The sequence below is a fragment of the Carassius gibelio genome, chromosome A15 (genome assembly GCF_023724105.1).
Source record: "Carassius gibelio isolate Cgi1373 ecotype wild population from Czech Republic chromosome A15, carGib1.2-hapl.c, whole genome shotgun sequence".
NCBI lineage: Eukaryota > Metazoa > Chordata > Actinopteri > Cypriniformes > Cyprinidae > Carassius > Carassius gibelio.
Genome location: NC_068385.1, coordinates 9,939,315 through 9,952,700, shown reverse-complemented (window position 1 = coordinate 9,952,700; position 13,386 = coordinate 9,939,315). Strand labels below are relative to the sequence as shown.

At 36.4% G+C, this 13,386-nt stretch overlaps 1 long non-coding RNA gene across 1 annotated transcript; it reads right to left on the bottom strand.

The window, feature by feature from the left end:
- Nucleotides 1-8,844: 8,844 nt before the first annotated feature.
- Nucleotides 8,845-10,050, bottom strand: LOC128028582 (uncharacterized). Its single transcript, XR_008187167.1, has 2 exons — nucleotides 9,344-10,050; nucleotides 8,845-9,117 (listed from the first exon to the last, which is right to left on the bottom strand). It is a non-coding gene; the product is annotated as an uncharacterized LOC128028582 (long non-coding RNA).
- Nucleotides 10,051-13,386: the final 3,336 nt, after the last annotated feature.

The following is a 13,386-nucleotide window of genomic DNA, read 5'->3' as shown; positions in this document are numbered from 1 at the left end:
ACATTATAAGACAACGGTTTGTGTTAAAAATCTTGGTTTGCGTTCTACTGAAGAAACAAAGTCACCTACATCTTAGATGCCTTGGGGTAAGCAGATAAACATAAATATACATTTTTTGGGGTGAACTATCCCTTTAAGACCCTCTTGAGCAATGTTGTAATCAAAGGCTTTGGTCAACTGAGGTCTGAGTGACTTCTCAGATAGGAGGGAGACATTATAGTTCTTGCAGGTGAAAGTATTCAGACACTATATTATTTAAGCCATGGCCTGTCTTATATAAGTAAACACACAATCCAAACAATGCCTTTGTTGTCACACAAAGTGGGAAGGGCACATGAACAGCAGGCTTTGAAGCAAAAATAGCATCATAAGGACTCATACATCAGCAAATACTTTAGGTTTGATTCTGAAGTCACAACCGATTAGGACCGTGAACAAAGAATATCCTATAGCTAAACATTTTAAATGTAAACATTCTTAAAATTCAATGTATAGATCATATTTTACAATTTTTATATCAGGAAAGAGAATACAGAACAAAACCAACCAAAGAGAGATTACTGAATTTATAAATTCAAGGCAGTGAAATGTATGTGTAAACTAGTGATTGTTTAATCATATATAATTGCTATTCAACATCTTAGTTAGCTGTTTACTAATCATGTGACCTAATGAAGAAATTACTATTATAATTCCTTAGTGAGAGTAACTGCAGGACATGTAGCCATGAAATAATAACGTTTTTTTTCTTTTTTCTTTTTTTTTTTTTAATTGTTGTTTTTTGGAGGATCATAGACATTCACTGTTATATAAATCAAGATGAGTGACTTGGTCTGCCACCAATATTTACAGGCAGAACTAAATACTTAAAATACATAATTGATCATGTAAAAAAACAAAAACAAAACATACTTCCTTATTCATTAGAAGGGAAAGATCATTGTTTTCAAATCACATAGTTGGCCCGTATAACAAGATTCGGTCTATTTATTCTGTGTATCCTTGTCAAAGGCAATGACCTGACCCAGACCTATGGGAAAATCCATCTTGTTTAAAAAGGCCCAAGACGGAAAAAAAACACTGTTAATCTCTCATCTAAATATCTGAGTGAGATGTTACACACAACAAGATGAGTCATACCATCATATAATTTTATTCAAGGATATTTTTCATCATCTTTGGAGACTTAAAACAAAGGTGTGCTGTACACTAAACATGCTACTACAATTCCAATGTGTCTCAATAAAAGCCTTTAGTAGACAATTAAACTTCATTTAGACATTCAAGTGATGGAGAAACCTGGTTAGTTTGCCTCACAGTGAAGTCCAGACAAGATGTCCAAGTTTGATAATTAACATCAGTCATTACAGAGACAACAAATCAACAAAGTCGGACAGCTAGGAATAAATATTGGGATACTAGTCAACTGTTGAACACTCCTAAAACCCATTAGGACTGCTTGTTTAGAGCTCACTATTCTACATGTCTAAGTGTATTTTATGTAAACACACTTAAATCTAAATTAAAGACAGATCTACCACACGTGTGTATGCATGACGTAGGTTCTCTGTGTTTAAAGCTGATGGCATCAAAAGATGGTTTAAACACACCCATCTCCTTACGTTACAACACATCACAGCCTGCATTCCACTGCATTTGCTCTCCTGACAGCACATAACTTCTGAGGCCTTATCAAAAAACAACTCTGGCCTGTTAGCACACTTGGGTTGTGTAAGCTACTTTGTGTTTATATCAGAGTTTTCCCATTGGGCTTTCTTGGCTGGTAATTTGAGATGTGGCTGTTGTCATGTTGTGTTTACAAAATTATAAGTCCCTGTTGGGCAACGGCTGCCGTCTCGCATTCAATGTCCTGGAAAAGGTCACTAATCCTTTCAAGATTATGGACGCTCCCTTGATTACCCCCATTTCAGGACCGCAGTGTTCTTAAGAGCCAGCTGTTTCCTATACTTGGAGCTGGGAATGTGTCTGATACCAATTCCTCCTACGTTAAAACATGGTCAACCACATGGGAAATCCTGTGGGTGGTATGACCGAAATCTTATATTGCTGTAGGAGTAATTTTATTACGGTAACATTAAGTATTTTTCACAACATAGTAGTTGTTGCTGGAATTTTGAGCCAGTGAGTTAACTTATTTACGGAATAATTTTCATATTTTTAAAAAAATTTTTTTATTGTATTACATTTATTAAAATACATGTGTATATATATATATATATATATATATATATATATATATATATATATATATATATATATATATATATATATACTATTAGTCTTTTTGTCTTTTCTATTTTGTGGACACAACCTAATGGACACAAACCAAAAGATGTGATTATAAATGAATGAAAAGTCTGGTATCAATGCAAAAACAGTTCAAAGCAGCTGTAAAATATATAAGCCAATAAATGTAAACCTGTGACTAAACATCAGAGGAATTCTAAATGCATAACGTTTTAATGTTCCTTAGCAAAAAAAAAAAAAAAAACTGCAATTCACTTTGGACATGTGTGGTGCATCTCAATGTGTCAAAACTACATTTTTATCAAAGCTAACCACACTGGAAACGGCTGTCTGCACTAAATTATGCAGCAGAAATGCAACTCTTTAAATGGTATATAGCACCATAGCTCTGCCAGATAACATATTTACACCTGACCTTGAAAGAAACTTTGGTGAAATTAAATGAAACTCAGGCATGGATAAACTTGCTTTGCCCAGCCCTGTGAGAAATAGTCATCAAACACACACACACACGCACACACACACACACACATGTGTACGTGGTCCAGAAGAACCTGTTGGGCCACACTGCTGTGACTGTGCATGGCCTTAATTTCTCTGCACTCTTCACTATATGCTGGATCTATTTTCTGTTCTGTTTCCTGGTGTCTGTATGTCCTGCTTTCTCTCTAAACCACCCCCTTCTCCAGCCCCAAGACTAATTTGAGCTGCTGGAATGAGGCCAGTGCACAAAACAAATGTATTGCAGGCCAGTGAAGACTGAATAGTGCCATAAAAAGAAAAAAACACACACACCAAAAAAAAAAAAAAAAAACAAATGCGCTGCAGGCCTACTAAGACTTAATAGTCCAATTAAAAAACAAAAAACAAAACATAAATGCAAACGATGACAGTCCTGCTAATATGAACCACACTCCAGACACGTAGATACAGAAATCTCTTTAGCAGCTACAACTTTTGCTATACATTTTAATACATTTAATTTGTTTTTATCATGTTTTTATTAATTAACCGCATCAACTGGTTTTACAGGCTTGACCAAGTCCAGTTTAAAATGCCGCCAAGATGCAGACCACAAATAGTTTACAAGTGATTGTGAATCATTTTATGACAAAGTCTCAAAGGTGATACCCATTTGCATATTTATAAAAAGTGGCATACAAATGTCCTGTTCAAAAGCGTTTTTTTCTCTGAAAAAAAAAAATTAATAAAGTGACAGTAAAGTCACTCAGCAGCACAACTTTTTTTAGCATTTTTAACATTAATAATAAGAAGAAATAGCACCAAATACGCATATTAGAATGATTTCTGAAGGATCGTGCAGACTGAAGAATAAAGTTATGGTTGCTCAATATTCAGCTTTGCCATCACAAGAATAAATTACATCTTAAACTATATTCAAATAGAACACAGTTTTTTCAAATTGTTATAATATCTCCATAATATGACAAATAATTTAGAAATTATTTTTGATCAAACAAATGCAGCTTTGGTAAGCATAATACATACATTTTATTAAAAAGAAATAAAAATAAAACTTACAGACGCCAAACTTTTGAATAATAGTGTACATGGCAGCATTAAAAAGCATTTAGTTTATATTTATGTTCCTGAGAGTACTGCAGATCCCCCTGCACCCCTTGAAGTCTCTAAATATTTCAGTGCTAATAATGCAGGCCAATTGTTACGTAATCCAGGGTCAGGCTGTTGCATGGGGTGCCAGTGGGAAAAGGCAAATGAAAACAAACACAAAGCTATGAGATATGAGAAAATTGTAAAATAATGACATCATACTCATCATAGGATTACCTAACATGCCGTGTAATTGAGGACATGTGTGGCACAGCATTAAGAGTGCCAAGTTTTGGGGTGGTTTGTAAGCTTGACCTGAGTGTTCTAGTGTTTGTCTTGGATACTACACACACAAAAGCCTGATGTCATGTAAGACCCTCCCAGACGATTCCAACTCTGGTGGTGGGAAGCCAAACAGCATTGCATAACCAAACTTGAATAGTTATCGGTCCGCCAGGATTCTTATGATTCAAATTAGATCAGAGACTGAACCCCGTCCAGACCCTCTATAAAGCCCCAAGCTGTCAACCATGTGCTGCAGACCTTGTTCTTGTACTCTTGCAATTATATATATATATATATATATATATATATATATATATATATATATATATATATATATATATATTAGTACTTTTGTTTTTGTAACAGAACAACAAGACAAAATAAGCCTAAACATTCATTAATTACAAATATGACATGAGCTAATTTATACTTTTTTAAAAATCAATTTCCTGTACTAATTTTTTGGGGACATGGAGTTAAATACAACTAAACATAGAGATCCGAGTACTACAATTTTATTCGCTTTTAATGGCATCTTTAAATTAGGCAAAATATTTCAATAAATGAACACGCACAGTGTAGGAAATGCGTAGATTTTTGGATGCCATTTCAATCCTGCATAAATCAGATTTTGTCTGGGTCCATGTATAGGGCCTTTTGTTGTTCTCATTTGATGTCCGATTTTGCATAAACCACAATGGTGACAGCATGAAAGAATTAGTAAATCTAAAACAAGAGACAGATGCAAAACAAACAAGTCTGATGTCACTTACATACCTGTGTACTCTAAAATACACAAATATTGCTGACCTCAGATACAGAAAACTGATATTCATGCAAATATTGTAGTGTTCTAGATTGCAAAGTCACGTACACAAGGTAGTTGCAGGTCACCATCTTCCTGGTTTCACTTACATAAAACCTAACTTTTTAAAATAAAAATTCTTAGTCTAAGATATTGATTAACATCATGTGAATCATAGCTTAATTTCCACTCTTACTTTAGTTTGATTCCTTGACTAAGCCTATATCTAGCCAAAATAGGCAGATCAAGCAATGCAGTTACCCATGCTGAACTTGAAACAAACATCAAAGCTCAAAAGGTTGGCAGGGTTTGAATATTAAAGTCATGTTCCGCTCATCAGTCATGTTCAGAATACTCCCCCTGGTGGAGATACTGCATAACATAAATTGGATTGAAACTAAATTGAATGCTCTACTTAAAAACAAAGATGACGGTTCAGAAGTGTAGTTATGAATATAAGAGACATGAATTTGAACATACCTCCTGGGCTGAGAGCACCTGTCATTTTCAGCACTGCCTGCCTCCTGCAAAAAGGGATAGAGAGACCCCAAGTGGTCAGACCCCAAGTGCATTCACATTCACAAGGTGGACCAGCAAACTTCAGCAAACAAAAGAAATGACACACACACACATAAACATTTTTTTTTACAAAAATTCCCCACTCCTGGAAATGCAATTAAAATATGAATAATGATAATTAATAATAATTTAAAAATTTAGCTAAGAAATGTGAACTGCCACATGAAACAGCAACACGTCTTTCTAATATGGGTAGAAAATCAGTTAAAATAATTATTGTTCAAGTCACCTAACATAATCAGTATTCATCAACATTATATTGGATTCATTTTCAGATCATATGCACACATACAAATAAAAAAACATAAGTCTATACACTACCATTCAATTTTTTTTTTTTTTAAAGAAAACCTATATTTGGGGCATATTATTGGGATATGACTACTGATATTTATATGCATTTGATGTAAGTAGCGTGATATACTGTTATAAAGATCTAATTTATTTACATTACACACTATCAAAATGTTACTTTTTGGCTATATACAGTAAATATCAGCAACTGAACCCAAGTTTGACCCTCTGAATAAAACTGAGTTGTGTGTGAGCTTTAAATTCTCACATATCAATTTTTGACTCATACAAGCTTGATGTACTAAATGGAAAAAACACATATGCAATGATTAAATGTTTTCTGAATCTTTATTTTACATGACACTTACAGAAAAATACAGAGTTGATAAAAAAATAAAGCTTTTATTTATAAGATGATAACCAGACGATGCTAACAACACAAACTGAAATATGCTATTTAATATAGTCAAGTTTACAACAATGTAGAACAAGTGTCTGTTGCTGCAGTTTATTCTGTTTCAAATAGCTACTATTAAAGAAAAAGTATATGTAGTTAACAGTATATCTGCACAGTAACTAATCATAAACAACGATAATGATTTGAAAAGGACGGTTTGGGGTACAGAACTGAGCTGCAGGGCTTAAATATCATAATTTCATCCCATGGGGACAGTCTTACTGTCACTGAAAATTGCCCCTTGTGCATCATAAAATGTAACAAAACGTGATGTGGGCTTTACAGATGATGAAATATTGTTCTCGAATAACCCAAAATAATATACAAACATACATATAAAAATAATAAAATAATATAAATGCCACTGGCCATTAAGAATTGTTCTTTCTTTTTTTTTATTTGTTGCACAAATAAAGGGGTTATTAATAAATATCTAAAACAACATACAAAAATACAGAAAAAAAATACAGTACAACAATTTTACCAGTCTGATTTTTTTTTTTTTTTGTCAGCGTGCACATATCGATCATTTCAAGAATTCAAGAGCAAATAAAGGATGTGATAAAAATAGTGAGTGAGCAGCCAGACATAATACAAAGCAGCACAGAACATGCACTAACACCATCATATGAAAGCCTGGGAGTTTTAAACCGCGTGCTGAAAATGGTGTCCTTTGTGAAACCCCTGGCTAAAATGGGTAAAGAGTTCCACAGCCAGACAACAGCTGGTGGGAGAGCCCTGTCACCCATGTGTCATAATGCATATGTACGGAGGAGGGTTTCATTTCCAGGCTCTAAATACAAGGGCTTAATCATCAGTCTAGAGCTGATTGTTTTATCCACAGCTCTCTTTATCCTATTCAGAATTACTAGACTAATGCAAACCAATACAGCCAAGATTTTTTGATCCCTGATGTGTTGCACTGTATATATAGAGAGGAAAAAATAATCAAATACTGTAAAATGCCTGGGTTACATTTTACTGAAAACCCCCATCCACTCCCATTTCATCCCAGCAGATGAAACATACAGGTGAGACATCACAATAAGGTGGAAAGAGGGGCAAAAAAGGAAATAATTTAGCTGGGTGTGGGTGTTTTGATATTGATTAATGGATTCATCTTACAGCATTATTGCTTTCAGTGGTCGGACGTCTTATTGGTTATTTAACGCATCACTATTCCTGAAATTTCCTCCATACAGTTAAAATCACATACCATGAGTTTTTTTGTTGTTGTTGTTGTTATTGTTTTTGTTTGTTTTAATCAAAAAACAGCCACAGCACATGAGGAAATGGAGATGCATTGTTTCCTACTTCATGATATCTCATGTAAATATCGTTTTGCAACATGGACACGTCTCACATTTTGTTATCAGCATAACACTGTCTGCATCTGTCAGTGACCTTATCTCTGTCTTCTCTGTGTGGATTAGCACGGAGAGCAGGGAAGATAAGATTGAGATTAGGGGACACTGACTACTGATTTTAAGACATACAGATGAACAGCAGTGTCTTTTAATTAAAGTTTGACTCGGATCGCTTCCCTGGAGACAGTGAAAGGGGGGTTTGATGGGTGGAGTAAGAAAACTGCTCCTCGAGGCTTCAAAGAATTGTAATGCTTGCTCTCTTACACAGAACAGAAAAATATATAAAGTGAAATCGAAATAATTTAAATGAGTGCTGCTACTAGAGTACCACTGAAAACTAAATTTATCATTTTGTGATATCATTCCTAATAGTTAAATCCTGTTTAATCTCAGTTGAGAACTGGGTCAGAATGACCTAAGAAAAGCACAATAATCGAAGTGTCCAACACATGAAAACAAATAAAAGAGGTTAAAGCAGGATTTATAGCTGCCTTCAAATTAAAAATATGCTGTAGCACATAAACATTTTATGCAGACTGTCATCCTTTCCACAGAGCACAGGTCCATCTAGTGCTTGTCTACTGGAATTGCAGCCTTTGCAGTTCCTGTGATTAAAAGAGAGCTCCTGAGATAGACCAGTCAGGGTAGCACCATATTAGATTTTTGACAGGAGTGAAAGTTAGTTTGTGATGGATAGAAGTACAATGTGTGCAATGGACTGTACTGTTGTTTACCAGTTGTTCAGCTGATAAAACATCTCTATCGAGTTTTTGTTTGCTTCCAGTAATTATAGTTCCCATAATTTTCTCATCACCTAATTTCAATGAATTTTCCAGTTATTAAGTATTTTTAAGATCATTTTACAGAGACTGTTGCGCAGGATTTACATTTGCATGACAGGTACACAAATTTAGAGGAAGGCCCTACTTCAGGGGTCTCAAAACTGGGTCTTGGAGGGCCAGAGTCCTGCAGAATTTAGCTCCAGCTTGCCTCAACACACCTTCATGGAAGTTTCAAGTATACCTAGTAAGACCCTGATTAGCTGGTTCAGGGGTTTGATAAACTCTGCAGGACACTGGCCCTCCAGGACTGAGTTTGGTGACCCCTGCCCTACATCATCATACATACAAAAAGTATACAAAAATGTCCTTAGATTAGAATTCCACTTAATGAAGCCCATCAAAATGCTTTCATGCAGAACACTGGAACAGAGGCACTCACTTTAGAAATGTCAATGACATTTTAATACATTTCCATGGTAACTGTGATTTGTTTTGGAAGTCATTTTTCAGAAACAATTCTCCAAAGAGATCCATAAAGTGAATATGTTTCTGTTAGCAGTCATGAAATCGTGTTAGCAGTCAGAGAGAGGTGTTCTTCGCTCCTGTTTCTTCTCAAGCAGCGCGTTGTGGCGCCCGGTGGAGTGTAAACAACCGTCGCGAGGACGACAACCACAACGACGATCATCAAACTCAATCCCACCGTAAGACCTGTGGAGGCATTTTTTATTTTTTAAAGATGAGTTTGCATAAAATCAATAAGTAATGTAGTATGCGTTCTTAGAACACTGATTATGGTTAGAACGAAACTGATACGCGAGCAGTCACGAGAATGACAAAGAAAACAAAAGACGTGTATCTTCGAGCGTCTGTGATTTTAAAATCTTTCCCCCCCCTATTATAATGAAGACAAACCACGGTGTCTGATTTTGTTTACCTATATGTTGTTGTCCAATGACGGTCAAAAGTCGGTCCATGATTTTGCAGGATATTTTACCATCCAGTTCGATGACTGAGGAAACTTTTGTCTTGTCCTGAAGAAGACAAAAACACGCAAAGTCCCTCCTGTTGGTAGTCACGTGATTGTTAAAGTTAACGGATTGAAGAAACGACCAAATCAAACGAATTTATAAAACTAGATGTGTAACTTATTCGGTATTTATTTGTTTTGTGTTTATTTTGTTTCTTTTCTACATCTACTTTGTCATTATTTCTGTAAAGTCTTCAGGAGAAGTGCATAGCCGATAGATGGCAGCACTGTGTGAATTTTGCACAAAAAACAAACAAACAAAAAAACTCAATATCGATTTGAATGTGTCCTCGATTCATATTAAGCTAAATAATCATTTTGGTATTCGTATCCAATTGGATCTAAGAAGAGTGAAAATCTCTCCAAAATGACCAATTAATGCAGGATCTCCACATCAACTTCTGAAGAAAATCAATTTAACTCGTCAGAACGGACAAATTAAGACACTGAAATAGGAGGCTTTCAATTCTAAAAAAGGTTCATTCATTCACATGCATTGAATTAATTAACATGAAGGTAATGAACTGTGTTTGTGCCTGTCAAACTCACTTCTTGTACAAATGTCTCTGCTATTACTTTCAAATAGCTCCATCTTCCACCAGATGGCGTCACTTCCTAGCTCAGAATCAGAAAAAGCTTTATTGCCAGGTTATGTTTACACATACAAGGATTTAAGTGACAGAAGATCCACGGTGCAATAGAATACCAGTGACAAGACAGGACACAGATTATAATATAAAAATATACAAAAACGAAATGTGATATAGATTATTATGATGTACAGGTGTGATGTGAGAAAATTTGAAATGTGAACAAGTATGGTGGTAATGATGACAAGTGAGAGATATCTGAGATAGGCCACCACAGCCATCTCCCCCCACCTTTTCGTTTGTGGCATATGTGGTCTTTACTCTCAGCACTTCAGGCTGTAAAAAAGGTGTGTGAAAGTTACAGTTCTGAGCCTTATGAAAACAGGTATACAAACAGTGCATTGAGAATCCTGGATAGAAAGAGATAAAAGGGTGTGTTTGTGTGTATTTGTTGAGATAAGAAGGCATTCTATGCGCACATAATGAGTTCATTAGTCAGTGGGCTGCGATGAAGAAACCCAGTTGCTTCTGATAAAGGGGCTGCAACTGGGGAGGAATGGAAGGTTTCATTTCCTGTCTTCGCAAGGCAACATATCACCCAGATCAGCTAGTGGCAGGGCAAAGTATGGAGGCTGGGTGACAGAGAGGAGAACAGAAGAAGAGCAGGAGAGAAATACAGTGCCTATAAAAAGTATTCATTGTCCTTCATTTTCACATTTTGTTATGTTGTAGCCTTATGTTAAACTGCTTTAAATAACTTTTCCCCACATATACACTCCATAGACCATTATGACATAGCAAAAAAGACATTTGTAACAATGTTGAAAATTTATTACAAATAAAAAACTGAAATGATTCCACTGACTCATGTATTCATGCCCTTTTCTGGGACAGTTGAAATTTATCTCAGGAGCATTCATATTGCTCTTTACTACACTTTGAGTGACCGGAAGCAAATTAATATGAATGGGTATGATCTAAGTAAAGGCACATAACTCTTAATAAAAAGTCTTACAGCTAAAAATGCATATCAGAGCAAAAACCAAACCCTCAGGATTGCGTCAAGGCACACATTTGAGGAAGAATTCAGAAAGAAATCTGCTGCATTGAAGGTTCGCAGAAGCATTTAGCCTCTATTATTCATAATGGATGAAGTTTTGAAACACTAGGACTCATCCTTAAACTGGCCTTTTTGTCAAACTGAGCAATGGATGGAGAAGGGCCTTGGTTAGACTGGTGACCAAGAACCTGATAGTCACTCTAGTTGGTCTCCATGATCATATGTGGAGATAGGAGAAATCTACAGAAGGACAAACATCACTCCAACACTCTGCCGATCCAGTTTTTATGGCAGTGTGACCAAACTCAATCATCTCCTCAGTGAAGACACATGAAAACCCACTTGAAATTTACAAGAAAGCACCTTAAGAACACTCAGGTTGTGAGAAACAAGATTCTCTGGTCTGATGAACCTGAAAAAAGAGAGAGTCTATAGTTTCTGTTACATCATCAAGTTGTTCTGAGGTTTTGGATATGCTAAGGAATTGGGATACATCAGGAAGATTACTTACAAAGCAGTCTTTTTTGGTAGAAGTGATGGTTCTACCATACAGTACTTGTAATAAGAAGTAGAATTTACAGTTTTAGCTATGTGAAGTTTACACAAAACTAAATAATTATCTAAGATATCATCGCTTTGCTGCATAATTTATACACCATCAACATCAATTCCATGTGACAGTATTAAATCAGTGCTGGTGCTTCGTGGACTTCATTGGAAGGTTTGTCTTGTCTATCTTGATGATGTACTGGTGTTCAGTCAGACTTTCAGTGAACATCTTAACAGTCTTGAGGAGGTTTTTAGTTGTTTCTGTTCAGCAGGTCTGAAATTGAATGTTAACAAATGTCATTTTGCACGCAGTGAAGTTTACTTCTTGGGTCATGTTGTATCCATCCAGGGTCTGCTGCCAGATGAAAAGAACCTGAACAAGGTAAGGTCATGGCCTACCCCAAAGGACTGTCCCAGAGGTGAGAGCGTTTGTTGGTCTATGATCCTATTATAGAAGGTTTGTCGGGGATTTTGCTGTAGTGGCCACACCCCTTCATGCTCTGACCCAGAAAGGTGCTTTCTTCAATTTGTTGAGTGAATGTGAGGAGGCTTTTAGGTCACTGAAGCAGGCCCTTATCTGCGCACTCATCAAAACCCAACAAAATGACAAAACGTGCTGGACAAACAAGAAGCTTGCTCAGATGCAGGATGGGAAGGAACAAGTAATTGCTTATGCTAGTCATGCTCTCACTCCATCAGAAAAGAGATGGTCAATAAAGGTTTCTTGTCAGGGGCGCCATTCAGGATTATTACTGATCACAAACCATAGTTGAATCTAAAAAAGGCAGCAGCTAAAAATTATCCAACCAGTAGCACGCTGGATACTTGAAATGGATGTGGACTTTACCATTCTACACAATTAAGAGGGGAAACAGCATAATAATGCTGATTCCTTGTCGCAGCGTCCTAGCTCGTCTGTGACTGAAACAAAATCAGTGCAGTGTGGAATTCCCAAGTGCTACTGGGTTGTAGAGTTCTTTCTGACGTGAGTCCGACACTGTCAGTTGATTTGGCTGAATTATAAGCTCAGAAGAAGTTTGACCTTTGTCTTAGTACTGTCATGAACTGGAAAGAGAATGATAGTCAAGGGCCCCCATTAGGCAGACTGAAACATTCCCCTGCCACATCCCCCTATTTTACCCGTTTTGTCAGTTTGTACCATTTGAAAGATCAGAGTGCAACAACTGTAGCAGAGTGCATTTTTGAGGATTACATTAAGCAGCATGGGGTCTCTGAGATAGTCCTTATGGACAGAGGTAGACAGTTTGAGTCTGATTTGATTTAGCATTTGTGCAGTCAATTGGGCATTGAGAAAGCCCGTACCTCACTCTACCATGTCCAGTGTGATGGTATGGTCAAAAAACTGAATTGAACATTGAAAGACCAAATCGCCAATTACATTTGTGAAATTGGGGGTAAATGGGATAAATGTCTGCCTCAAGTGGAACTGGCACATAACTCCAGTGTTTATTCTAGCAAAGGGTTCTCTCCTTTCTTTCTTGCACATTGCAGAGAACCATGATTACCTGCCAAAATCCTTCTTCAGTTCTCCTCACTGCATTGTCAGGTGCTTTACCCTTTCACCCCTCGACACCACCATATGTGCCAAACTGTAAAACAGACTACTACCAATGCAAGTACCAAATGTTCGAATCCAACTGCTTTGCTGTTTGAACCTGAAATTTACGCCAAGTCCCAGTGTTCCTCTATGGCCCTGGAGAGGACTATATTGCTTTCAGCAGAAACAACTC